The sequence below is a fragment of the Coregonus lavaretus genome, assembly GCF_964263955.1.
Source record: "Coregonus lavaretus genome assembly, chromosome: 40".
NCBI lineage: Eukaryota > Metazoa > Chordata > Actinopteri > Salmoniformes > Salmonidae > Coregonus > Coregonus lavaretus.
In genome coordinates, this window is record NC_140027.1 from 13559140 (window position 1) to 13586639 (window position 27500).

At 43.3% G+C, this 27500-nt stretch overlaps 1 pseudogene across 1 annotated transcript; it reads left to right on the top strand.

The window, feature by feature from the left end:
• LOC311113409 (kelch-like protein 11) lies at positions 1–27139 on the top strand (annotated as a pseudogene). Its single transcript has 3 exons — positions 1–223; positions 6659–8023; positions 27122–27139. The product of its transcript is annotated as a kelch-like protein 11 (transcript).
• Positions 27140–27500: the final 361 nt, after the last annotated feature.

Sequence of the window (27500 nt, forward strand, 5' to 3'; positions counted from 1 at the left end):
ATGATAGGTGTGACATCCAGCAGCTGCCCAGCCGTCACCTCAGCTACGCCGCTCACCCACTTTGTGGACTACTCAATCCAGCTGTTGGCAGCCCCCACAGCAGTGTTGACCTGTCCCCTTGGCTTGCACGTCCCCTTCAGCCTCAACAGGCCACACATCTCCAGCCATGTCCTTAGAGCTGCTCAGCCTTCGCCCATAGGGCACCTTAGCACACCCCAGGCCAGTTAGGTCACACAGTCTCTCAGAACAGCAGGGGATGGCTTCCTCTTCTGCCCCAGCTATCGTCAAAACCACCCATGGGAGAGACTGCAGAACTTTGGAGAACACAGAACAGTAAAAGCAAACCAAAACTGGCCCTGTTCTACAACTTTCCACTCAGTGGCCCAGATCCTGCCGACTACGCCAAATGTCACAAGGTACAAAGTGACAAGTTCTAGGTCTGGGTTGAGCAGGCAGAGTGAAGCAGAGGCAGACAATGAAGGGATAGTTTTTAACATTTACTAAGGCATGTTTTTCAATATTTCCATTTCAAACACATTCCAGTTTCTCATTTCCTTTCGATTGTTTTGTTTGCTAAAACCATAGTTAAAATAATTATACAAACCAAAACAAAGAAAACAAAGGGGCACAGGAAGTGGTGCAGTGTGGCAGGCGTCCATCTTTTCAAGACTTCCATTTAATCTTAAACAACCTCCATTAGCCATGCACTCACCAAATAACGCCCTACATGCACTAGCAAAACATAGGCTCCACCATGCCTCTGGACTGCATTAGCCTCCTGTGAGCAGCTGCCTAGAACACAAAAACAGGGGGGTTTAAATACACAGAATCCAAATCACATGACTCATCAATTATCCAATAGAAATTCTTCATCTAGATTGCATGCAAATGGGTCACACGTGACATTTTCAGTATCTTAAATAGCCTACCTTGAAGAAAGAATTGTCAATACAAAGCATAGTTGGCCAATCAATTCCTGCAAATTAACTGGCTTTAGTGATTTATGCAAAATATTTTTGTTTTCTCAGAAAATGTTTGTTTTGTGATCCCCAAAAAATCTACTTTGGTCTCAGAATTATGGGCATTTATTCTAACAAATTCTCAAATCCTGTAATGTCTATTGCAACCTTCTAACACAGACGCACAGTGGCGATTTAGAAACAATTATGCTACTATCATCACTGTAATTATGGAAACAAATGACCAGCCCCAAACAAACAGCTTAATACAGAGCCACACAGTACACACAGCCAACACTGCTGGAAGAAAAGCCAATTTAGAAAAACCCCAAAAGAGGAGTCATTTTATGACAAACTGAGAGAGAAAAGAACACACAAAATACACACTTTGTTTTACCCCTTTTTCTCCCCAATTTGTAGTTACAGTCTTGTCCCATCGCTGCAACTCCCGTACGGACTCGGGAGAGGCGAAGGTCGAGAGCCATGCGTCCTCCGAAACACGACCATGCCAAGCCGCACTGCTTCTTGACACACTGCTCGTCTAACCCGGAAGCTAGCCGCACCAATGTGTCGGAGGAAACCCCGTACAATTGACGACTGAAGTCACCCGGCCCGCCACAAGGAGTCGCTAGAGCGACAAGGACATCCCGGCCGGCCAAACCTGGACGACGGTGGGCCAACTGTGAGCCGCCTCATGGGTCTCCCGGTCGCGGCCGGCTGCGACACATCCCGGGATTGAATTCGGGTCTGTAGTGACGCCTCAAGCACTGCGATGCAGTGCCTTAGACCGCTGCGCCACTCGGGAGGCCCCTTTACTGACATTTTTACCCAGAATTCAGAAGGAAAATCAGAAATATTTGCATTCACTTCCTTATCTGGGTTTTCACATTTGTCTGTTATCAGTCCTCCAGCTAGGCATGACTTGATAGGGAGAGGAGCAGAGACAGCAGCAGCACGTCATATGCATACTGCTAATGAATGTCTTCTTCTGAGGCTGACGTCATGCCTTGGCTAGAACTTTATCAACGTCTAGGAATTTGTCTCATCTCAGAAATCTCTTTGAATTTAATGCAACTCAACTGTGATACAGTATTATGAAAAATGCCTGATATTTTCCTGTTTCTCTCTGGGGTAGCAGTGTCCCTATCAGTATCATAGGCACTCTGATTACTAATTAGCCTGTCTATGAATATTTAATCTGCATATTTATTCAAATCCATTGTTTGTGGAGGAATCATGTTGTCTGAAACAATAGCTAGTCAATAGCGAAAAGTGTTTTATATACTTTACTCAACACACACCAATTCTGGAAATTAGACTACTTGGGAGAGTTGCTGTGAGATTTGAGTCCCCTGTCACCCTCCTCGCACACACACACACACACACACACACACACACACACACACACACACACACACACACACACACACACACACACACACACACACACACACACACACACACACACACACACACACACACACACACACACACACACAAAGAGGCAGCCCCCCACCACACACACACACTCCCATCAAAAATATGTGAGGTAGCAATTCCCAGAGGACCTGCCCCTTCCGTTTCCACCCAGCCAGGCAGTAATTTCATGGCTCGTTGCAAGTGCTAAAAGCCTTTGGGCGCTACTAACATTAACTTTTATTTGGCCCCCAGTCTTTCAATGGAGTCATTAAACCAGCCACCTGAGGTGAATAAGTCTCCGTCCTGGTAGCATTCGCCAGATCTTGATTACACACTATGTCAGGGAATAAACTTTGTTATGACAAATTTCCTTTTCTTTCCAGTTTCTCTTCTGTACTGTAGAAAACTTCCAGATGGTGTTCAAATCAGTGTAACTAGATCTCTCTCTCTCTGCCTCTCTATATGCTGTTCTTTCCCTCTCTCTCAAGGAATTGGTAACCTGTGTAACTAGATTCAGAGTTCATTCACACTTTGACATCCTTGTTTGGTACAAAGTGTCGGCTGTGGCTTCTTCCTAACCTTGATGTTTCCAAACACATCTGTTTCCTGTTTAATTGTGTTGACCCCTCAGTGTTTCACAGCACCCACTACTCTACTTAATGCAGTAAAAAACACATAGAAGTGAACATCAGAGCAGCTGGGAAGGCAAGCGGCATTCACCATATTCTCTTCTTATCTCAAAAGTCCCATATGTTTCAGTCGTATGCCTTGAATTTAAAGGAAGGGTATAACAGTGTTTTATTGCCACATAAACAATGTTTGCGCACTGTATACAACATCCATACACATCAATCAGAATTTTTGTCTGCCATAGTGAAATTCAAATTCTATAGGTATGCATTATCTGCTGTTTTCAGTGCATGCATGTTGGGGGATTTGAGTATTAGAGCAGTTATAAGCAGGTCCCTGAGTGTTAAACCTTTCCGTATACAACTGTGTAATTTACCATCTTCTCGAACCAAAACAAGACACCTGAAATATGAAGGAAAGCAAATGTTTTCAAGCAGCGCAGTTTTCAACAGTTCTACCCTCGTTTGATGCAAATAGTATTCGTAGAATTATACTGAACAAAAATATAAGATCCCAGAAATGTTCCATACACACAAAAAGCTTATTTCTCAAAGAATGTGGGCACAAATTTGTTTACATCCCTTTTAGTGAGCATTTCTCCTTTGCCAAGATTATCCATCCACCTGACAGGTGTGGCAAATCAAGAAGCTGATTAAACAGCATGATCATTACACAGGTGCATCTTGTGCTGGGGACAATAAAAGGCCACTCTAAAATGTGCAGGTTTGTCACACAACACAATGCCAGAGATGTCTCAAGCTTTGAGGGAGCGTGCAATTGGCTTGCTGACTGCAGGAATGACCACCAGAGCTGTTCCCAGAGAATTTAATGTTCATTTCTCTACCTTAAGCCACCTTCAACACCGTTTTAGAAAATTTGGAAGTACGTCCAACCGGCCTCACAATTGCAGACCACGTGTAACCATGTGTCACGATCGTCATACACAGAGGACCAAGGCGCAGCGTGGAATGCGAACATACTTTTAATTTGAATGATCACACGAACAAAACAACAAAACGATAACGTGACGTCCTTGGTTACAAACACTAACCATACACGGAACAAGATCCCACAATACACTACTGCCAAACGGCTGCCTAAGTATGGTTCCCAATCAGAGACAACAAGCAACAGCTGATTCACGTTGCCTCTGATTGAGAACCACCCCGGCCAACATAGCTACACATGAACTAGAACTTAAACACAGAACACAAACACACAGAAACTACACACCCTGGCTCAACATAACAGAGTCCCAGAGCCAGGGCGTGACAGTACCCCCCCCCAAAGACGCGGACTGCGACAAACATAAACCGAACAGGGGAGGGCCGGGTGGGCATTCCTCCTCGGAGGCGGATCCGGCTCCGGGCGTGACCACCACCCTCTAATAACCCCCCCGTAGTGCCCCTGGTCTGGTCCCGCTGGCTGGAGCTGGACTGGACATCGGTGGAGCGGATTGCTTAGGCTCCGGTGTGGAGCAGCTGACCGGTACCTGACCAGGCACCGGTGAAACGGGCACGGGCTGTGCCGGACTGACGACGCGCACCACAGGCTTGGTGCGGGGAGCAGGAATGAGCCGGACCGGGCTGACGACGCGCACCCCTGGCTTGGTGCGGGGAGCAGGAACGGGCCGGACCGGGCTGACGATGCGCACCACAGGCTTGGTGCGGGGAGCAGGAACGGGCCGGACCGGGCTGACGATGCGCACCACAGGCTTGGTGCGGGGAGCAGGAATGGGCCAGACCGGGCTGACGACGCGCACCATAGGCTTGGTGCGGGGAGCAGGAATAGGCCGGGCCGGGCTGGCGACGCGCACCATAGGCTTGGTGCGGGGAGCAGGAACAGGCCGGGCCGGGCTGGTGACGCGCACCATTGGCTTGGTGCGGGGAGCAGGAATAGGCCGGGCCGGGCTGGCGACGCGCACCATTGGCTTGGTGCGGGGAGCAGGAACAGGCCGGGCCGGGCTGGCGACGCGCACCGTAGGCTTGGTGCGAGGGGCAGGAACAGGCCGGGCCGGGCTGGCGACACGCACCATAGGCTTGGTGCGGGGAGCAGGAACAGGCCGGGCCGGGCTGGCGACACGCACCATTGGCTTGGTGCGGGGAGCATGAACAGGCCGGGCCGGGCTGGCGACGCGCACCATTGGCTTGGTGCGGGGAGCAGGAACAGGCCGGGCCGGGCTGGCGACGCGCACCGTAGGCTTGGTGCGAGGGGCAGGAACAGGCCGGGCCAGGCTGGCGACGTGCACCGTAGGCTTGGTGCGAGGGACAGGAACAGGCCGGACCGTACTGGGAACACACACCACTGGCCTTACACGGGGATCAGGAACGGGCCGGACCGGACTGGCAACACACCTCAGTACCTCTCGCCGTGCCTCTACATCTTCCTTCCCTCTTCTCACCAATGGCTCCCGTAACCCGGTGGCCTTCTCTCCTCGTCCACGAACTCGCCCCTTATCTGCCTCCAGCAGCCCCGTCGTCCATGCCATGTGCCCCCCCCTAAAAATTTATTGGGGGTGCCTCTCGCCGATCCGACGACGGCCCGGTTGGCGCCGCTGCTCCTCTCTCCGGCGCGCCTCCACCGTCTCCTCCCACGGACGGCGATCCATCCCGGCCTGGATTTCTTCCCAAGTCCAGGACCCCTGCCCGTCCAATATCTGCTCCCACGTCCAGGCTGTCTGCTCCTGGGCACGCTGCTTGGTCCTGTATTGGTGGGATCTTCTGTCACGATCGTCATACACAGAGGACCAAGACGCAGCGTGGAATGCGAACATACTTTTAATTTGAATGATCACACGAACAAAACAACAAAACGATAACGTGATGTCCTTGGTTACAAACACTAACCATACACGGAACAAGATCCCACAATACACTACTGCCAAACGGCTGCCTAAGTATGGTCCCCAATCAGAGACAACAAGCAACAGCTGATTCACGTTGCCTCTGATTGAGAACCACCCCGACCAACATAGCTACACATGAACTAGAACTTAAACACAGAACACAAACACACAGAAACTACACACCCTGGCTCAACATAACAGAGCCCCAGAGCCAGGGCGTGACACCATGCCAGCCCAGGACCTCCACATCTGGCTTCTTCACCTGCGGGATCATTTGAGACCAGCCACCCAGACAGCTGATGAAACTGTGGATTTGCACAACCGAAGAATTTCTGCACAAACTGTCAGAAACCCTCTCAGGGAAGCTCATCTGCGTGCTCGTCGTCCTCACCAGGGTCTTGACCTGACTGCAGTTCGGCATCGTTACTGACTTCAGTGGGCAAATGCTCACCTTCGATGGCCACTGGCACGCAGGAGGAGAATTGTGCTCTTCACGGATGAATCCTGGTTTCAACTGTACTGGGCAGATTGCAGAGCGTCGTGTGGGCGAGCAGTTTTCTGATGGCAATGTTGTGAACAGAGTGCCCCAAGATGGTCATACTATGGATAATTTAGATATTTGATTTTGAATTTTAGGACCCCTTTAGGTATAAAAAATATATATAAAACATTATTTGATAAAGTATTGAATTTGGCCTTTACTACTATAGCCCAGAGAAACGCATTGAATAACACAATCATAAATGGCAAAAAAAAAGAAAGGAAATATAATAAGAAGGTTTTGAAGTGTTTGTTCTTTATCTAGGAGATATTTGCCGGGGTAGTAGCGGTAGCAGCACGCCCAGCATCATTGTCGGGGACGGGGACACGGAAGAGGGCAAGGATGTCACCTCCTCCTCCCACTGCACAGAGCTGTCTCGGCGGCAGAACGAACAGAAGAAGCATGGATTGTTCTGTGACGTGACGCTGGCCTTCAGCAGTGGGGTGGCAACCGGGAATGTTCAGAGCTGTGAGTTTTCTGCTCACCGTTCTGTACTGGCCGCGGCTACGGACTATTTCACTGCGCTGTCGGGTCGGGTTGAGATGAAGGAATGGAGCGCTGAATTGGGACCAGACCCGGAGACGGTGGAGAGCGTCATTCAATACATGTACACGGGAGAAATACGTGTGAGCACCTGCAATGTGCATGAAGTATTGGAGCTTACTGACAGGTTCCTGCTGCTGCATCTGAAGGACTTCTATGGGGAGTTCTTGAAGAAGAAGCTGAGCCTGGCCAACTGTGTGGCCGTGCACAGCCAGGCCCACATGTACACCCTGGACCAGCTGGCTCTGCGGGCCGCAGACATGATCCGACGCAATTTCCACAAGGTCATCCAGGATAAGGAGTTCCCTTCCACCTGGTGAGGGACTGGCTGTCTGACGCAGAGATCACCGTGGACGCGGAAGAGGTGTTGTTTGAGGCTGTGGTGAAGTGGGTCCAGAGGAACACAGAACAGCGGTGGAGGTACTTTGAGGAGTTGTTCCGTATCCTCCGGCTACCCCAGATTAAGGCCACCTATCTGACACACGTGGTGAAGAATGAGGCGCTGATGGTGGCCAACGAGGCCTGTCTCCATCTGGTGTCTGATGCCGTGGAGGGCCACGCCATTCCGCTGTGAGAACCTCAAGTCAGCTGACCTGGAGTTCTGGTCGTCCTACATGGCCTCCTTCCAGCCGCGCTTCGGCCAGAACATGGACGTGATCATGGTGGTGGGCGGGGTGTCAGAGGGGGGTGACTACCTGAGTGAATGTGTGGGCTACTTCATCTACGAGGACCGCTGGGTCAACCTGCCCCACATCCACAACCACCTGGATGGCCATGCCATCGCCACCACAGAGTCCCACGTCTACGTAGCACGCTCCATGGAACCGGGCTTTGCCAAGACCGTGGAGCGCTACAACCCCAACCGCAACACCTGGGAACAGGTGAGCAACCTGACCACACGTAAACACTCCTTTGGTCTCACCTGTATCAAAGACATCCTGTATAGCATCGGTGGCCACGGCAACTTCAGCCCGGGCTTCAAGGTCGTGAGCGTGTACGAGCCTGAGCCAGTGGCACAACCTGGAGTCAGCGCCCAAGATCCTGCGGGACGTGAAGGCGGTGAGTGTGGAGGACCGTTATGTATACGTAGAACATGGCTTTTTTGGCGGGAGGTTGTTGTTTTGGGGGATGGTTGTTGTGGTTGGTCCTGTGTTCTCTCTGGCGTCCTTTCCCCCTTGCGGCAGATGTGGATGCAGGTGCGTTTGCACGCTCTGCCCATTTCTTCCGCAGTCAACCATGTGGTGTGCATTTCTGTGTTTGAAAAGGTGCGGTGTTAAGTGAGTGAGAGGGGAAATGGTTGCATATCCCAGAGCCGACCGGGGGTCTATGAGCAGGGGTAGTGAGAGAGAGCTTTCAATTTTGTGTAGATGAGGGATATACATTTTTAAATATAGTATACATCTAATCTAATTTTTCATTGTCCTATCATGATGGAAAGATCCCTAACCCTATAACCTGGACACCCACCTGAGCGACCCATTCACCAAAGAGAAGTTCCCATCTCTTTTATGGACCTGCTGTGACTATGCAGCCTAAACAGAGAAATAAATGCGGTCAGAGACCTACTTGAGCAGCACCGCCCCCTCAAGATTCTGAGCCTGCCTGGCAGGGTTGGTCCTACAAAGCCAGAGCCCCCTGATGGGAGAGCATAATATACAAGGAAATTCTCAAAGCTGCTAATGAGAACCTTGATGACCTTTTACCTAGCCGGTGGGGATTCCGGTGGGGTACGCCCACCCAAGTAGTGGCAGTGCTGGCAACACTGGCTGCAGTAACCCATGGGGAGGGGGTCACACTCGGACAATCAGAGAGGGGGTTTATCATTGCGGCCCAGGTGGCACAAAATAATCAAAGGTCTGACCGCACGGAGATGCTTGGGAAAATGGTTACAACAGCGGATCAGAGTGTTTGTGTCTCAGGTGAAGAGGGTGGATCTGATCTTGACATAGATTAAGTAGATTAATCAAATCTCACATTGTTATCAATTTCTGCTCAATCTGCATGCTTTCTCAATCAGCTTTAACTGTATGTGCACTCGTAAATCAGGTTATTTCTCGAGTTGGGCTCTGGGATATAACAGCCATTGAGTATCTGATTTTATGGTGGATTGTGGAGGAGGGGGGTTGAGTGTGTTGGAGTATGTGAGTATGTGCGTGTGTGCTTGTCTGGCATCTGTTGTGGGGGGGGGGGGGATGTTGGGGGGGAGGGGGGGGGGTATGGGATGGACCACGGGAATTATTTGCTAGGATAATAATTGCTTGTCAATGAATTAAATGTAATACAATGGCAATCCGGGTTATATGTTAGAATCCTACGCGTGAACTGCCGACATTATTACGCATATTAATTGATAATGATGGAAAATAGGATATGCATAATTTAAAAAAAATGGTTATATAGATATATATATATATATAGAGGTGAAAGCATTGGAAATGCTTTTGGCGGTTAATCTGCTTCTGTTTTGTGGGTGGCACTGTGTGCTGTTTTCGATGGATGGGTCCTGGCCTCTCGGGGCCTTAGGGATCTGGAGGGACGTGGGTGGGATGCTGATCACTGGGATGACGGCTCAACTTGGGATGGGGAGGGGCATTAGCGGGGGAATTAGTGGAGAACAATTGAAGGGTTACTCCGTAGCAATGCAAATATCACGGTACAGCTATATGGACACTCAATCATTACGGTATTTTTTATTGGTAAATTTACAAACATATATAATGATAAATAGATTTGAAACTTGTATCTCATTATGGTGTATGGTGAAATAAGTATAGCCAGTCATAATTGTAATGGCTTAGCTGATAATAACAAAAGAAGAACAATATTTACATGGCTCAAAGAGAAGGAATATAATATCTATTGTATACAGGAAACTCATTCAACAATTCGAGATGAAGTAGCGTGGAAAAAAGAATGGGGGGAGGAAATATACTTCTCCCATGGGCAAAGAAATTCAAAAGGGGTGATGATATTAATTAATAGTAATTTCGATCCGAATGTGCAAATTGTCCAAATAGATACGCAAGGTAGATGGATTATTTTAAATATGTTATTGGACCATAAACAGATATGGCTCATTAACCTTTACGGACCAAATAATGATGATCCACAATTCTTTGACAATATATATAATAAATGATCAACCCTGCAAGCAATTCAAGACAACATTATTATGGTGGGGGATTATAATACTGTTTTAAATAGCTCAATGGACCGTAAAGGAAATCACACCACAAACAATCACCCACATGCTCTCAAGGAAATTGTGAATGTCATGGATACATTAGAACTAGTAGATATATGGAGGCTTAAATATACTGATCTAGTGAGATATACATGGCGGAGACTGAATCAAGCTAGTCGTCTTGACTTCTTTCTTATCTCATTCTCGTTGGCACCAAAGGTTTAAAAAAAAGTGTTGATAGGGGACAGAATGCGGTCGGACCATCATATAATAGGCATATACATTACTCTTACTGAATTTCCACGTGGGCGAGGATATTGGAAATTTAATCAAAGCCTATTGGATGATAATTTATTTATAACTAGAACAAAGGAATTTATAACTGACTTTTTCCAACATAACATAGGTACAGCGAATCCCCTTATTGTATGGGACACCTTTAAATGTGCCTTTAGAGGCCATGCAATTCAGTACAAATCTCGAAAACAAAAGCAATTTAGGTCAAAAGAGTTTATACTAAGAAAGGAAATAGAAAGTCTAACAGAACAGATACAGTGGGGGAAAAAAGTATTTAGTCAGCCACCAATTGTGCAAGTTCTCCCACTTAAAAAGATGAGAGAGGCCTGTAATTTTCATCATAAGTACACGTCAACTATGACAGACAAAATGAGATTTTTTTTCTCCAGAAAATCACATTGTAGGATTTTTTATGAATTTATTTGCAAATTATGGTGGAAAATAAGTATTTGGTCAATAACAAAAGTTTCTCAATACTTTGTTATAATAATAAAATAATATGCCATTTAGCAGACGCTTTTATCCAAAGCGACTTACAGTCATGCGTGCATACATTTTTGTGTATGGGTGGTCCCGGGGATCGAACCCACTACCTTGGCGTTACAAGCGCCGTGCTCTACCAGCTGAGCTACAGAGGACCACGTTATATACCCTTTGTTGGCAATGACACAGGTCAAACGTTTTCTGTAAGTCTTCACAAGGTTTTCACACACTGTTGCTGGTATTTTGGCCCATTCCTCCATGCAGATCTCCTCTAGAGCAGTGATGTTTTGGGGCTGTCGCTGGGCAACACAGACTTTCAACTCCCTCCAAAGATTTTCTATGGGGTTGAGATCTGGAGACTGGCTAGGCCACTCCAGGACCTTGAAATGCTTCTTACGAAGCCACTCCTTCGTTGCCCGGGCGGTGTGTTTGGGATCATTGTCATGCTGAAAGACCCAGCCACGTTTCATCTTCAATGCCCTTGCTGATGGAAGGAGGTTTTCACTCAAAATCTCACGATACATGGCCCCATTCATTCTTTCCTTTACACGGATCAGTCGTCCTGGACCCTTTGCATAAAAACAGCCCCAAAGCATGATGTTTCCACCCCCATGCTTCACAGTAGGTATGGTGTTGTTTGGATGCAACTCAGCATTCTTTGTCCTCCAAACACGATGAGTTGAGTTTTTACCAAAAAGTTATATTTTGGTTTCATCTGACCATATGACATTCTCCCAATCCTCTTCTGGATCATCCAAATGCACTCTAGCAAACTTCAGACGGGCCTGGACATGTACTGGCTTAATTAGGGGGACACGTCTGGCATTGCAGGATTTGAGTCCCTGGCGGCGTAGTGTGTTACTGATGGTAGGCTTTGTTACTTTGGTCCCAGCTCTCTGCAGGTCATTCACTAGGTCCCCCCGTGTGGTTCTGGGATTTTTGCTCACCATTCTTGTGATAATTTTGACCCCACGGGGTGAGATCTTGCGTGGAGCCCCAGATCGAGGGAGATTATCAGTGGTCTTGTATGTCTTCCATTTCCTAATAGTTGCTCCCACAGTTGATTTCTTCAAACCAAGCTGCTTACCTATTGCAGATTCAGTCTTCCCAGCCTGGTGCAGGTCTACCATTTTGTTTCTGTTGTCCTTTGACAGCTCTTTGGTCTTGGCCATAGTGGAGTTTGGAGTGTGACTGTTTGAGGTTGTGGACAGGTGTCTTTTATACTGATAACAACTTCAAACAGGTGCCATTAATACAGGTAACGAGTGGAGGACAGAGGAACCTCTTAAAGAAGAAGTTACAGGTCTGTGAGAGCCAGAAATCTTGCTTGTTTGTAGGTGACCAAATACTTATTTTCCACCATAATTTGGGCCAAAATACCAGCAACAGTGTGTGAAAACCTTGTGAAGACTTACAGAAAACCTTTGACCTGTGTCATTGCCAACAAAGGGTATATAACAAAGTATTGAGAAACTTTTGTTATTGAACAAATACTTATTTTCCACCATAACTTGCAAATAAATTCATAAAAAATCCTACAATGTCATTTTCTGGAATTTTTTTTCTCATTTTGTCTGTCATAGTTGACGTGTACCTATGATGAAAATTACAGGCCTGTCTCATCTTTTTAAGTGGAAGAACTTGCACAATTGGTGTTTGACTAAATACTTTTTTCCCCCACTGTAGATGGCAATAAAAACTGTAACATAGAGGCTCAGAATAAATTAGAGGAAAAACAAAAAGAAATGGAGAAACTTATTCAAGAAAGATCAAGTGTAATATATTATAAAAATAAAGCAAACTGGATGGAATATGGGGAAAAATGCACAAAATTCTTTTTTAATCTTCAACATAGGAATGCTACCAAAAATAACTTAAGGAAACTGGTTACAATTGACGGAGTCACCCATAATTCACCAAATGATATTTTGAAGGAAGAAACAAAGTACTTTGAGCATATGTTTTATTTTCAGTCGCCTCCATCTCCTCTAACTGAAGCTAATTGTAGAGATTTTTTTTCTATTGATAATGTCAAATTAACAGCCACACAGAAAGACTCATGTGAAGGTGAAATTACAGAGGAGGAACTTCTGGATGCAATTAAAGACTTTAAGTCTGGGAAAACTCCAGGGTTGGATGGCATACCAGTCGAGGTATACCAAACCTTTTTTGATATACTAAGAGGACCGTTATTAGCATGTTTTAACCACTCCTATGTAAATGGTAGATTATCTGACACTCAAGAAGAAGATCTCATTATTACTGAAACAGGATACAAGTGGAAAATATAAAGATCCCAGTCCATTTACAAAATTGGAGGCCCCTTACACTTCAGTGTTGTGATGCAAAAATTCTAGCAAAATGTATAGCGCATAGAATTAAAAAGGTATTGTCGGATATTATTCATTCTAATCAGACAGGTTTTTTACATGGAAGATACATTGGAGATAATATAAGGCAAGTATTGGAAACAATAGAACACGATGGAAAATATGGGAAACCAGGCCTGCTATTCATAGCAGACTTCGAAAAGGCATTTGATAAAGTTCGACTGGGGTTTATGTATAAATGCCTGGAGCATTTCAATTTTGGAGAATCTCTTATAAAATGGGTCAAAATCATGTATAGTAACCCTAGGTGTAAAATAGTAAATAATGGCTATTTCTCCGAAAGTTTTAAACTGTCAAGAGGAGTGAAACAAGGTTGTCCACTATGGGCATATCTATTTATTGTGGCCATCGAGATGTTAGCTATTAAAATCAGATCCAATAATAATATCAGAGGATTAGAAATCCAGGGCTTAAAAACAAAGGTGTCATTGTACGCTGATGATTCATGTTTTCTTTTAAATCCACAACTAGAATCCCTCCACAGCCTCATAGAGGATCTAGATACATTTTCTAACCTCTCTGGATTACAACCAAATTATGACAAATGTACTATATTACGAATTGGATCACTAAAAAATACAATATTTACATTACCATGTAGTTTACCAATAAAATGGTCTGATGGTGATGTGGATATACTCGGAATACATATCCCAAAGGAAATAAATGATCTCACTTCAATACATTTTAATAGAAAGTTAGCAAAAATAGATAAGATCTTACTACAATGGAAAGGAAAATACCTGTCAATTTGTGGAAAAATCACCCTGATTAACTCTTTAGTATTATCCCAGTTTACCTATTTGCTTATGGTCTTGCCTACACCTAGCGAACAGTTTTTTAAATTATATGAGAAAAGAATATTCAATTTTATTTGGAACGGCAAGCCAGACAAAATTAAAAGGATATATTTATATAATGAACATGAATTCGGAGGACAGAAATTATTAAATATTAAAGCATTAGACCTATCACTAAAAGCTTTAGTCATACAAAAGTTATACTTAAATCCGAAGTGGTTCTCAAGCAAATTAGTAAGATTGTCTCACCCAATGTTCAAGAAAGGCCTTTTTCCCTTTATTTAGATTACAACAACTAATTTGCAGTTATTTGAAAAGGAAATCATCTCCCAAATATCACTATTTCTAAAACAAGCCATAGAAAGTTGGTTGCAATTTCAATTTAATCCTCCAGAAACGACAGAACAAATAATGCAACAAATATTGTGGTTAAATTCAAATATACTAATTGACAAAACATTTTTATTTTTTGACAGAATGTTTAAAAAAGGTATAATCTTCGTAAATGATATCATCGGTAGGACTGGTGGAGTTATGTCGCTCATGCAGCTAACAAAAACATATGGAAATGTCTGCTCTACCCAAAATTACAACAAAATAATTGCAGCCTTACCGCAAAAGTGGAAGAGGAAAGTGGAAGGGGGAGAAAGTAAGGAACTTGTCTGTCGGCCTTGCATTAAAGAACATAAATGGTTAAGGAAAACTGTGATAAATAAAAAAGTATATCGGTTTCACTTAAGGACCAAAGGATTGACAGCCGTCCCATATAGATTGCAAAATAGTTGTGAACTGCATGTCAGTTCACATAGTGTTTATGAACTGACATGCAAAACGACACCGGATTCAAAAATTAGAATCTTTCAATTTAAATTATTATATAAAACTCTTGCTACCAATAGAATGTTATTTATATGGGGGATACAATCTTCACAGCTCTGCAGATTTTGCTGTGAAGAGACAGAATCATTATATCATTTGTTTTGGTTCTGTCCATTTGTAGCTTGTTTTTGGACACAGGTCCAGGAATGGCTAAAGGATTGCAATATTTGCCTGGAGCTAACCTTGCAAATAGCATTACTGGGTGATCTGAAAAGTCATAGTCAATCGATCAATAATATAATAATACTTTTAGCAAAAATGTTTATTTTTAATTCACAATCTGTAGAAGCAATGAGAATAGAAAGGTTCAGAACTTTTGTAAAACATCACAGTACGGTTGAAATATATATGGCAAATAGAAATCCTATATGGATGGTGTTAAGAGATAGATGGGAGGTGTTGAATAGAGTTGAAGGATGGGACTAATAACAAATAACAACAAATAATAACAAAGATAGCTAATAATGTAAGCATACTGTGTCCATAATAAGTATATAGGTTGTATGTTGGGAGCTTTTGGGAAAGAGCACATTTAGAAAGATATGGCATATAGAAGCAAACCGGATGGACATCATGAAAATGATCGGAGAGGTTGAGAGTAGAAGAAGTTCAGGAGCAAAAAAAATTAATAATAATAATATATATATATATATATATATATATAATATAATTATTGTAAAATTAACTGTGTCCATAAAGTGTAGATAGTAAGTATAGACCGGAAGTAGAGGCCTGGGCATTGTTGTTCACTAATTTACTCCAAGTAAGGAAAGGATGGCGGGGTTGAAAAGTAATAAAGGGGAGTATATATATAAAAAATGGGGGGGGATTGGAAGTGATGCAGACAATTACATTGATAGAAGATACAATCTATCTGCAATATTAAGCTGATCCACCCCCCCCCCCCCCCCTCATATTAGTTAAAATTTTACAGTTAGGGCTAATAACTTCAAAAGTAACTATTATCATAAATGCATTAATGTTTGAATGTTTGAATAGTCGTCAATCATCATTAAGTAGGCTATACCTATACCCGGATTACCGAGCGCACAGATTGATACAAGGCAAAGTGCAACGAGCAGGCCAAGTCAGATCCATGGAGAAACAATTAGGCTTAGGCTACACCTTGTTCTTTAGAATAAACGGACAGTAAAAAAAATAACATCAATCACGCAAGATCAGGTAGACAACAGTCTACAACATAAGCAGCAGACACATCAATTCGATATTGCTTTCTAGTCAAGCACAAGGAACTGAATCCCATGTGCCTATATTAATAACCTAATAATGTAATATAGAATAGACTACTTTTGATTTCAGATGCCATTTAAAAACAAGCTAGGGAAGAACACTATAGTAAGCCTACTCACCAAATAGATGTGTCGTGTCGTGGGGTAAAAGGTCATTCATGCGCAATCATGCAATGGTAAATGTAAAATTGTCAATCCTTTTTGAAAATTTCAAAGAACAGGCCGAACCTAATCCGGATGAAATCTAAAAAGTGTATTTCAACTGTTAAAATTGAGCGCATGAGACACTTCTCAAATTGTCACCCTTTAAAACATTTACTGTTCCAGACATGAGATGCGCATCTCACTCACACTGGCAACTTTTTTCTTTTGGAAAAATATTATTTTCTCTTTTATGTGTTATTTACATTTTAGTCATTTAGCAGACGCTCTTATCCAGAGCGACTTACAGTTAGTGAACACATATTTTTTTATACTGGCCCCCCGTGGGAATCGAACCCACAACCCTGGCGTTGCAAACACCATGCTCTATCAACTGACCTACATCCCTGCCAGCCATTCCCTCCCCTACCCTGGACCAATTGTGCGCCGCCCATGAGTCTCCCGGTCACGGCCAGCTGCGACAGAGCCTGGATTCGAACCAGGATCTCTAGTGGCACAGTTAGCACTGCGATGCAGTGCCTTAGACCACTGCGCCACTCAGGAGCTAGTTATATATTCCATTATATTCTTACTATAAAATAGATGTGTCTTCACTGTGATAAGGGCACGGGAATATAAGAGTATATTTTCTGCTAAATTAACAAACAAGGCTATGCCATTGCAATTGCATATAGCCATAATCACAAGCAGCGAACCAGCAACGCCAGTCCCAGGCCAGGAGGCGCCTCAAGGAGGTATAGCGACAGGAACAGCTGTACATTGTTTTATAAAACCAACTCCTGGATTTAATGAAATCATATATATATACACAGTGGGGGAAAAAAGTATTTAGTCAGCCACCAATTGTGCAAGTTCTCCCACTTAAAAAGATGAGAGAGGCCTGTAATTTTCATCATATGTACACGTCAACTATGACAGACAAAATGAGAAAAAAAATCCAGAAAATCACATTGTAGGATTTTTAATGAATTTATTTGCAAATTATGGTGGAAAATAAGTATTTGGTCAATAACAAAAGTTTCTCAATACTTTGTTATATACCCTTTGTTGGCAATGACACAGGTCAAACGTTTTCTGTAAGTCTTCACAAGGTTTTCACACACTGTTGCTGGTATTTTGGCCCATTCCTCCATGCAGATCTCCTCTAGAGCAGTGATGTTTTGGGGCTGTCGCTGGGCAACACGGACTTTCAACTCCCTCCAAAGATTTTCTATGGGGTTGAGATCTGGAGACAGGCTAGGCCACTCCAGGACCTTGAAATGCTTCTTACGAAGCCACTCCTTCGTTGCCCGGGCGGTGTGTTTGGCATCATTGTCATGCTGAAAGACCCAGCCACGTTTCATCTTCAATTATTATTAATGCCTTTGCTGATGGAAGGAGGTTTTGACTCAAAATCTCACGATACAAGGCCCCATTCATTCTTTCCTTTACACGGATCAGTCGTCCTGGTCCCTTTGCAGAAAAACAGCCCCAAAGCATGATGTTTCCACCCCCATGCTTCACAGTAGGTATGGTGTTCTTTGGATGCAACTCAGCATTCTTTGTCCTCCAAACACGACGAGTTGAGTTTTTACCAAAAAGTTATATTTTGGTTTCATCTGACCATATGACATTCTCCCAATCCTCTTCTGGATCATCCAAATGCACTCTAGCAAACTTCAGATGGGCCTGGACATGTACTGGCTTAAGCAGGGGGACACGTCTGGCACTGCAGGATTTGAGTCCCTGGCGGCGTAGTGTGTTACTGATGGTAGGCTTTGTTACTTTGGTCCCAGCTCTCTGCAGGTCATTCACTAGGTCCCCCCGTGTGGTTCTGGGATTTTTGCTCACCGTTCTTGTGATCATTTTGACCCCACGGGGTGAGATCTTGCGTGGAGCCCCAGATCGAGAGAGATTATCAGTGGTCTTGTATGTCTTCCATTTCCTAATAATTGCTCCCACAGTTGATTTATTCAAACCAAGCTGCTTACCTATTGCAGATTCAGTCTTCCCAGCCTGGTGCAGGTCTACAATTTTGTTTCTGGTGTCCTTTGACAGCTCTTTGGTCTTGGCCATAGTGGAGTTTGGATTGTGACTGTTTGAGGTTGTGGACAGGTGTCTTTTATACTGATAACAAGTTCAAACAGGTGCCATTAATACAGGTAACGAGTGGAGGACAGAGGAGCCTCTTAAAGAAGAAGTTACAGGTCTGTGAGAGCCAGAAATCTTGCTTGTTTGTAGATGACCAAATACTTATTTTCCACCATAATTTGCAAATAAATTCATTAAAAATCCTACAATGTGAGTTTCTGGATTTTTTTTTCTCAATTTGTCTGTCATAGTTGACGTGTACCTATGATGAAAATTACAGGCCTCTCTCATCTTGTTAAGTGGGAGAACTTGCACAATTGGTGGCTGACTAAATACTTTTTTCCCCCACTGTATATATATATATATATATATATATATATATATATATATATATATAAACAGTACCTGTCAAAAGTTTGGACACACCTACTCATTCAAGGGTTTTTCTTTATTTTTACTATTTTCTACATTGTTTAAAATGAAATAACACATATGGAATTATGTAGTAACCAAAAAAGTGTTAAACAAATCAAAATATATTTTATATTTGAGACAGATTTGCACACTCTTGGCATTCTCTCAACCAGCTTCTTGAGGAATGCTTTTCCAACAGTCTTGAAGGAGTTCCCACATATGCTGAGCACTTGTTGGTTGCTTTTCCTTCACCCTGCAGTCCAACTCATCCCAAACCATTTCAATTGGGTTGAGGTCGGGTGATTGTGGAGGCCAGGTCATCTGATGCAGCACTCCATCACTCTCCTTCTTGGTCAAATAGCCCTTACACAGCCTGGAGGGGTGTTGGGTCATTGTCCTGTTGAAAAACAAATGATAGTCCCACTAAGCGCAAACAAGATGGGATGGCGTATCGCTGCAGAACGCTGTGGTACCATGCTGGTTAAGTGTGCCTTGAATTCTAAATAAATCACAGACAGTGTCACCAGCAAAGCACCCCCACACCATCACACCTCCTCCTCCATGTTTCACGGTAGGAACCACACATGCAGAGATCATCCATTCACCTACTCCGCGTCTCACAAAGACACGGCGGTTAGAACCAAAAATCTCAAATTTGGACTCATCAGAACAAAGGACAGATTTCTACCGGTCTAATGTCCATTGCTCGTGTTTCCAGGTCCAAGCAAGTCTCTTCTTCTTATTGGTGTCCTTTAGTAGGGGTTTCTTTGCAGCAATTCAACCATGAAGGCCTGATTCACGCAGTCTCCTTTGAACAGTTGATGTTGAGATGTGTCTGTTACTTGAACTCTGTGTAGCATTTATTTGGCTGCAATTTCTGAGGCTGGTAAGTCTAATGAACTTATCCTCTGCAGCAGAGGTAACTCTGGGTCTTCCTTTCCTGTGGCGGTCCTCATGAGAGCCAGTTTCATCATAGCGCTTGATGGTTTTTGCGACTGCACTTGAAGAAACTTTCAAAGTTCTAGAAATTTTCCAGATTGACTGACCTTCATGTCTTAAAGTAATGATGGACTGTCGTTTCTCTTTGGTTATTTGAGCTGTTCTTGCCGTAATATGGACTTGGTCTTTTACCAAATAGGGCTATCTTCTGTATACCACCCTTACCTTGTCACAACACAACTGATTGGCTCAAATGCATTAAGAAGGAAAGAAATTCCACAAATTAACTTTTAAGAAGGCACACCTGTTAATTGAAATGCGTTCCAGGTGACTACCTCACGAAGCTGGTTGAGAGAATGCCAAGAGTGTGCAAAGATGTAATCAAGGCAAAGGGTTGCTACTTTGAAGAATCTCAAATATAAAATATATTTGGATTTGTTTAACGCTTTTATGGTTACTACATGATTCCATATGTGTTATTTCATCATTTTGATGTATTTACTATTATTCTACAATGTACAAAATAGTAAAAATAAAGAAAAACCCTGGAATGAGTATGTGTGTCCAAATTTATATATATACAGTGCCTTCGGAAAGTATTCAGACCGCTTGACTTTTACCACATTTTGTTAGGTTACAGCCTTATTCTAAAATTGATTAAATAGTTTTTTTCCCTCATCAATCTACACACAATTCCCCATAATGACAAAGGAAAAAAACTGCTTTATTTTAGCTAATTTATTACAAATAAAAAACGGCAATATCACATTAACGTAAGTAGTCAGACTCTTTACTCAGTACTTTGTTGAAGCACCTTTGGCAGTGATTACAGCCTTGAGTCTTCTGGGTATGACACTACAAGCTTGGCACACCTGTATTTGGGGAGTTTCTCCCATTCTTCTCTACAGATCCTCTCAAGCTCTGTCAGATTGGATGGGGAGCGTTGCTGCACAGCTATTTTCTGGTCTCTTTAGAGATGTTAGATCGTGTTCAAGTCCAGGCTCTGGCTGGGCCACTCAAGGATATTCAGATACTTGTCCCGAAGCGACTCCTGCGTTGTCTTGATCCTGAGTGCTCTGAAGCAGGTTTTCATCAAGGATCTCTCTGTACTTTGCTCCGTTCATCTTTCGCTCAATCCTGACTAGTCTCCCAGTCCCTGCTGCTGAAAAACATCCCCACAGCATGATGCTGCCACCACCATGCTTCACCGTAGGGATGGTGCCAGGTTTCCTCCAGATGTGATGCTTGGCATTCAGGCCAAAGAGTTCAATCTTGGTTTCATCAGAGCATAGAATCTTGTTTCTCATGGTTTGAGTCTTTAGGTGCCTTTTGGCAAACTCCAAGCGGGCTGTCATATGCCTTTTACTGAGGAGTGGCTTCCATCTGGCCACTCTACCATAAAATCCTGATTGGTGGAGTGCTGCAGAGATGGTTGTCCTTCTGGAAGGTTCTCCCATCTCCACAGAGGAACTCTAGAGCTCTGTCAGAGTGACCATCGGGTTCTTGGTCACCTCCCTGACCAAGGCCCTTCTCCCCCGATTGCTCTGTTTGGACAGGCGGCCAGCTCTAGGAAGAGTCTTGGTGGTTCCAAACTTCTTCCATTTAAGAATGATGGAGGCCACTGTGTTCTTGCGGACCATCAATGCTACAGAAATGTTTTGGTACCCTTCCCCAGAAAATAACCTCTCACTCAACGTCAACAAAGCAAAGGAGATGATCGTGGACTTCAGGATACAGCAGAGGGTGCACCCCCCCTATCCACATCGACGGGACCGCAGTAGAGAAGGTGGAAAGCTTCAAGTTCCTTGGCATAAACATCACCGACAAACTGAAATTGTCCACCCACGCAGACAGTTTGGTGAAGAAGGCACAACAGAGCCTCTTCAACCTCAGGAGGCTGAAGAAATTCGGCTTGGCACCTAAAACCCTCACAAACTTTTACAGATGCACAATTGAGAGCATCCTGTCGGGCTGTATCACCACCTGGTATGGCAACTGCACCGCCCGTAACTGCAGGGCTCTCCAGAGGGGGGTGCGGTCTGCCGAACGCATTATCGGGGGCAAACTACCCGCCCTCCAAGACACATACAGCACCCGATGTCACAGGAAGGCCAAAAAGATCATCAATGACATCAACCACCCGAGCCACTGCCTGTTCACCCCGCTATCATCCAGAAGGTGAGGTCAGTACAGGTGCATCAAAGCTGGGACCGAGACAATGAAAAACAGCTTCTATCTCAAGGCCATCAGACTGTTAAATAGCCATCACTAGCACATTAGAGGCTGCTGCTGCCTATTGAAATCACTGGCCACTTGGAACACTAGTCTACAGTCACTTTAATAATGTTTACATGTCTTGCACTACTCATGTATATACTGCATTCTATTCTATAATATTCTACTGTATTTTAGTCCATGCCGCTCTGTCATTGCTTGTCCATATATGTATATTTTCTTAAATTCCATTCCTTACTATTTTTGCGTGTATTAGGTATATGTTGTGAAATTGTTAGATAGTACTTGTTAGATATTACTGCACTGTCAGAGCTAGAAGCACAAGCATTTCGCTACACCCGCTATAACATTTGATTTGATTTGTTTTGTGTTCGACACAATCCTGTCTCAGAGCTCTATGGACAATTCCTTCGACCTCATGGCTTGGTTTTTGCTTTGACATGCACTGTCAACTGTGGGACCTTATACAGTATAGACAGGTGTGTGCCTTTCCAAACCATGTCCAATATATTGCATTTACCACAGGTGGACTCCAATCAAGTTGTAGACACATCTCAAGGATGATCGATGGAAACAGGATGCACCTGAGCAAAATTTCGAGTCTCATAGAAAAGGGTCTGAATACTTATGTAAATAAAGTATTTATGTTTTGTATTGTTAAGAAATGTGCAAACATTTCTAAAAACCTGTTTTTGCTTCATCATTATGGGGTATATTTCCTTTACACGGATCAGTCGTCCTGGTCCCTTTGCAGAAAAACAGCCCCAAAGCATGATGTTTCCACCCCCATGCTTCACAGTAGGTATGGTGTTCTTTGGATGCAACTCAGCATTCTTTGTCCTCCAAACACGACGAGTTGAGTTTTTACCAAAAATTTCTATTTTGGTTTCATCTGACCATATGACATTCTCCCAATCCTCTTCTGGATCATCCAAATGCACTCTAGCAAACTTCAGACGGGCCTGGACATGTACTGGCTTAAGCAGGGGGACACGTCTGGCACTGCAGGATTTGAGTCCCTAGTGGCGTAGTGTGTTACTGATGGTAGGCTTTGTTACTTTGGTCCCAGCTCTCTGCAGGTCATTCACTAGGTCCCCCCGTGTGGTTCTGGGATTTTTGCTCACCGTTCTTGTGATCATTTTGACCCCACGGGGTGAGATCTTGCGTGGAGCCCCAGATCGAGGGAGATTATCAGTGGTCTTGTATGTCTTCCATTTCCTAATAATTGCTCCCACAGTTGATTTCTTCAAACCAAGCTGCTTACCTATTGCAGATTCAGTCTTCCCAGCCTGGTGCAGGTCTACAATTTTGTTTCTGGTGTCCTTTGACAGCTCTTTGGTCTTGGCCATAGTGGAGTTTGGAGTGTGACTGTTTGAGGTTGTGGACAGGTGTCTTTTATACTGATAACAACTTCAAACAGGTGCCATTAATACAGGTAACGAGTGGAGGACAGAGGAGCCTCTTAAAGAAGAAGTTACAGGTCTGTGAGAGCCAGAAATCTTGCTTGTTTGTAGGTGACCAAATACTTATTTTCCACCATAATATGCAAATAAATTCATAAAAAATCCTACAATGTGATTTTCTGGATTTTTTTTGTGTACCTATGATGAAAATTACAGGCCTCTCTCATCTTTTTAAGTGGGAGAACTTGCACAATTGGTGGCTGACTAAATACTTTTTCCCCCACTGTATATATATATATACAGTGGGGAGAACAAGTATTTGATACACTGCCGATTTTGCAGGTTTTCCTACTTACAAAGCAGGTAGAGGTCTGTATTTTTTATCATAGGTACACTTCAACTGTGAGAGACAGAATCTAAAACAAAAATCCAGAAAATCACATTGTATGATTTTTAAGTAATTCATTTGCATTTTATTGCATGACATAAGTATTTGATACATCAGAAAAGCAGAACTTAATATTTGGTACAGAAACCTTTGTTTGCGATTACAGAGATCATACGTTTCCTGTAGGTCTTGACCAGGTTTGCACACACTGCAGCAGGGATTTTGGCCCACTCCTCCATACAGACCTTCTCCAGATCCTTCAGGTTTCGGGGCTGTCGCTGGGCAATATGGACTTTCATCTCCCTCCAAAGATGTTCTATTGGGTTCAGGTCTGGAGACTTGCTAGGCCACTCCAGGACCTTGAGATGCTTCTTACGGAGCCACTCCTTAGTTGCCCTGGCTGTGTGTTTCGGGTCATTGTCATGCTGGAAGACCCAGCCATGACCCATCTTCAATGCTCTTACTGAGGGAAGGAGGTTGTTGGCCAAGATCTCGCGATACATGGCCCCATCCATCCTCCCCTCAATACAGTGCAGTCGTCCTGTCCCCTTTGCAGAAAAGCATCCCCAAAGAATTATGTTTCCACCTCCATGCTTCACGGTTGGGATGGTGTTCTTGGGGTTGTACTCATCCTTCTTCTTCCTCCAAACACGGCGAGTGGAGTTTAGACCAAAAAGCTCTATTTTTGTCTCATCAGACCACATGAACTTCTCCCATTCCTCCTCTGGATCATCCAGATGGTCATTGGCAAACTTCAGACGGGCCTGGACATGCGCTTGCTTGAGCAGGGGGACCTTGCATGCGCTGCAGGATTTTAATCCATGACGGCGTAGTGTGTTACTAATGGTTTTCTTTGAGACTGTGGTCCCAGCTCTCTTCAGGTCATTGACCAGGTCCTGCCGTGTAGTTCTGGGCTGATCCCTCACCTTCCTCGTGATCATTGATGCCCCACGAGGTGAGATCTTGCATGGAGGCCCATCCCGAGGGTGATTGACCGTCATCTTGAACTTCTTCCATTTTCTAATAATTGCACCAAAAGTTGTTGCCTTCTCACCAAGCTGCTTGCCTATTGTCCTGTAACCCATCCCAGCCTTGTGCAGGTCTACAATTGTATCCCTGATGTCCTTACACAGCTCTCTGGTCTTGGCCATTGTGGAGAGGTTGGAGTCTGTTTGATTGAGTGTGTGGACAGGTGTCTTTTATACAGGTAACGAGTTCAAACAGGTGCAGTTAATACAGGTAATGAGTGGAGAACAGGAGGGTTTCTTAAAGAAAAACTAACAGGTCTGTGAGAGCCGGAATTCTTACTGGTTGGTAGGTGATCAAATACTTATGTCATGCAATAAAATGCAAATTAATTACTTAAAAATCATACAATGTGATTTTCTGGATTTTTGTTTTAGATTCTGTCTCTCACAGTTGAAGTGTACCTATGATAAAAATGACAGACCTCTACATGCTTTGTAAGTAGGAAAACCTGCAAAATATGCAGTGTATCAAATAATTGTTCTCCCCACTGTACATACATTAGAATAAAATAACACAATCATGGTAAGCACAAATAAAACATCATAAATCACCAAGAAAAACAGTTACATTCATCGACAAATAAATCCCCAATCAATACTTTCAATTGCCCAATGGCACCAAAACATCAAGATGAAATGTATTTTGAATTTTGTTCCAGAAATACGGTGCATTAAAACTAAAAGCAGATTTATCTAGCTCGGTGGAGACCCTAGGAACCTCAAGAGTTAACCAATTCTGTGACCGGGTTAGGCAACTCAGGTGTCTATACAACAGTAAAAGTAGATAAGACGGAAGTTTATGAAGTAGGGCCTTGTAAACAAAAAGGGAGTAATGTAGAGATCTACGGGTCTTTAGCAATGAGTATCAAAACTGTCGCCTGTAACAAAACGAAGGGCATTGTGGTAGATGACATCCAAAGGTTTAAGTGTAGTAGCAGCTGCACTTTGATAAATACTATCACTATAATCAAGAACAGATAAAAAGGTTGACTGAATAATCTGCTTTCTACTGCTTAGAGAAAGGCACAATCTGTTTTTGTAGAAGAAGCCAACTTTAAATCTTAGCTTCTTAACCAGCTCAACTATATGTTTTTTAAATGTCAAATCCATATCAATCCAAATGCCTAAGTATTTAAATGTTGCAACACGTTCAGTGAAATTGGTACAGAGCTCTCACTTACGGGAGGCACAAATGTAGCCTCTTTCAAGGCAATCCTCAAAAGATTTTAATGAGCCAGAAATAGCAATACCCTGGAACAAATACACTGTAAAAAAAGAAATAAAAAATAATTTTGTTTTTACGGAAAATTACTGGCAGCCAGTTACCTGTAAGTTACTGTAAAAAAAGTACATACTGTATTTACAGGTAACTGGCTGCCAGTAAGTTACCGTGAAAACAACAGGATTTATTTTACAGTGTAGTGGTAGAAAGGTTTTTGGTGCTCGAAAACTGCGATATGGTACTGTATTCTGTGGGGTGGAAATACAGTACCATTGAAAATACGGCATTTATTTCCCTGCCCACAACATTTTCCCACAATGCACCATAATTGACAGCACATTTTGCTGCTGTATATAGTATGCTGCAGTATAATGCTTCACAGTATTTTACTGTTGATAAATGTACAAATGTACCGTATAAATTACAGTTTTTCATTACAGTGTAATATTCAGTGTATTTATCTTTGTAAATCGTAGAAATGTTGTACACACCTTGTTTGTTTGGTTCACTTCAGACCTTGACCCCTTTCAATCCTATCACTGAGAATTGTTCAAAATAGTTGCAAATTGGCAATCACACAATGCTGTGCGGTTACAGAAATGTACTGTTAAACCCACGTTTTTTAGAATTTACGGTTTAATTGACTGTTTATGCCTAAAATCACCCATTTTGCATTGCAAATAATGAATATGTTACTTTACTGTTAGTTTTATTGTATAATACTGTAGAGTTTTTTTTTTTACAGTCTGTTCAATCTTTCCGATCCTCACCAATACATGTTTCCTCCCTATGCCTCCATCCCAGGTGACCTACATTGGAAATCAACAATTCCGTTCTTTGTCCCATTTTTTTATCCAACACTCATGTGGAAGCGCAATTATTTACCAGACCCACTTAGGCTCTACAGTCCGCGTGAGATATGAACATAATTGCATGTTTTTTTTAATTACAGTGAAAAACCCAGAACTTGTAGGATGAGGAGCTGCAAGGTGCCATTGCATTGTTAATTCCTTATCCTGCTCCTCTGATCGTGTGCACAGCGCTCCTTTGCTAAGTGATGATAAACTGAATATCCATGTTCACCGCATAATTAATCCATCTCGCGGCGCGTGCTTCCCTCCGCCAAGTCAGATGTTATCGCACACACATGCCTGAATTGCGGTGGAATCCTCCCTCTGTTGGAACTTATTGATGTTCCATAAAAGGAGAGGTGGAAATCCTTCAATTTCAGTCACAGATTGGTGAATAGATAAAAGCTTGTACAACCTTATAGCTCCTATTGTATGATAGCTAAAGAAGTAAAATGTGTCCTGGGATGCATTCTGAGCCTAAAACCCTGAATGATATACAGTTGAAGTCAGAAGTTAACATACACTTAGGTAGAAGTCATTAAAACTTGTTTTTCAACCACTCCACAAA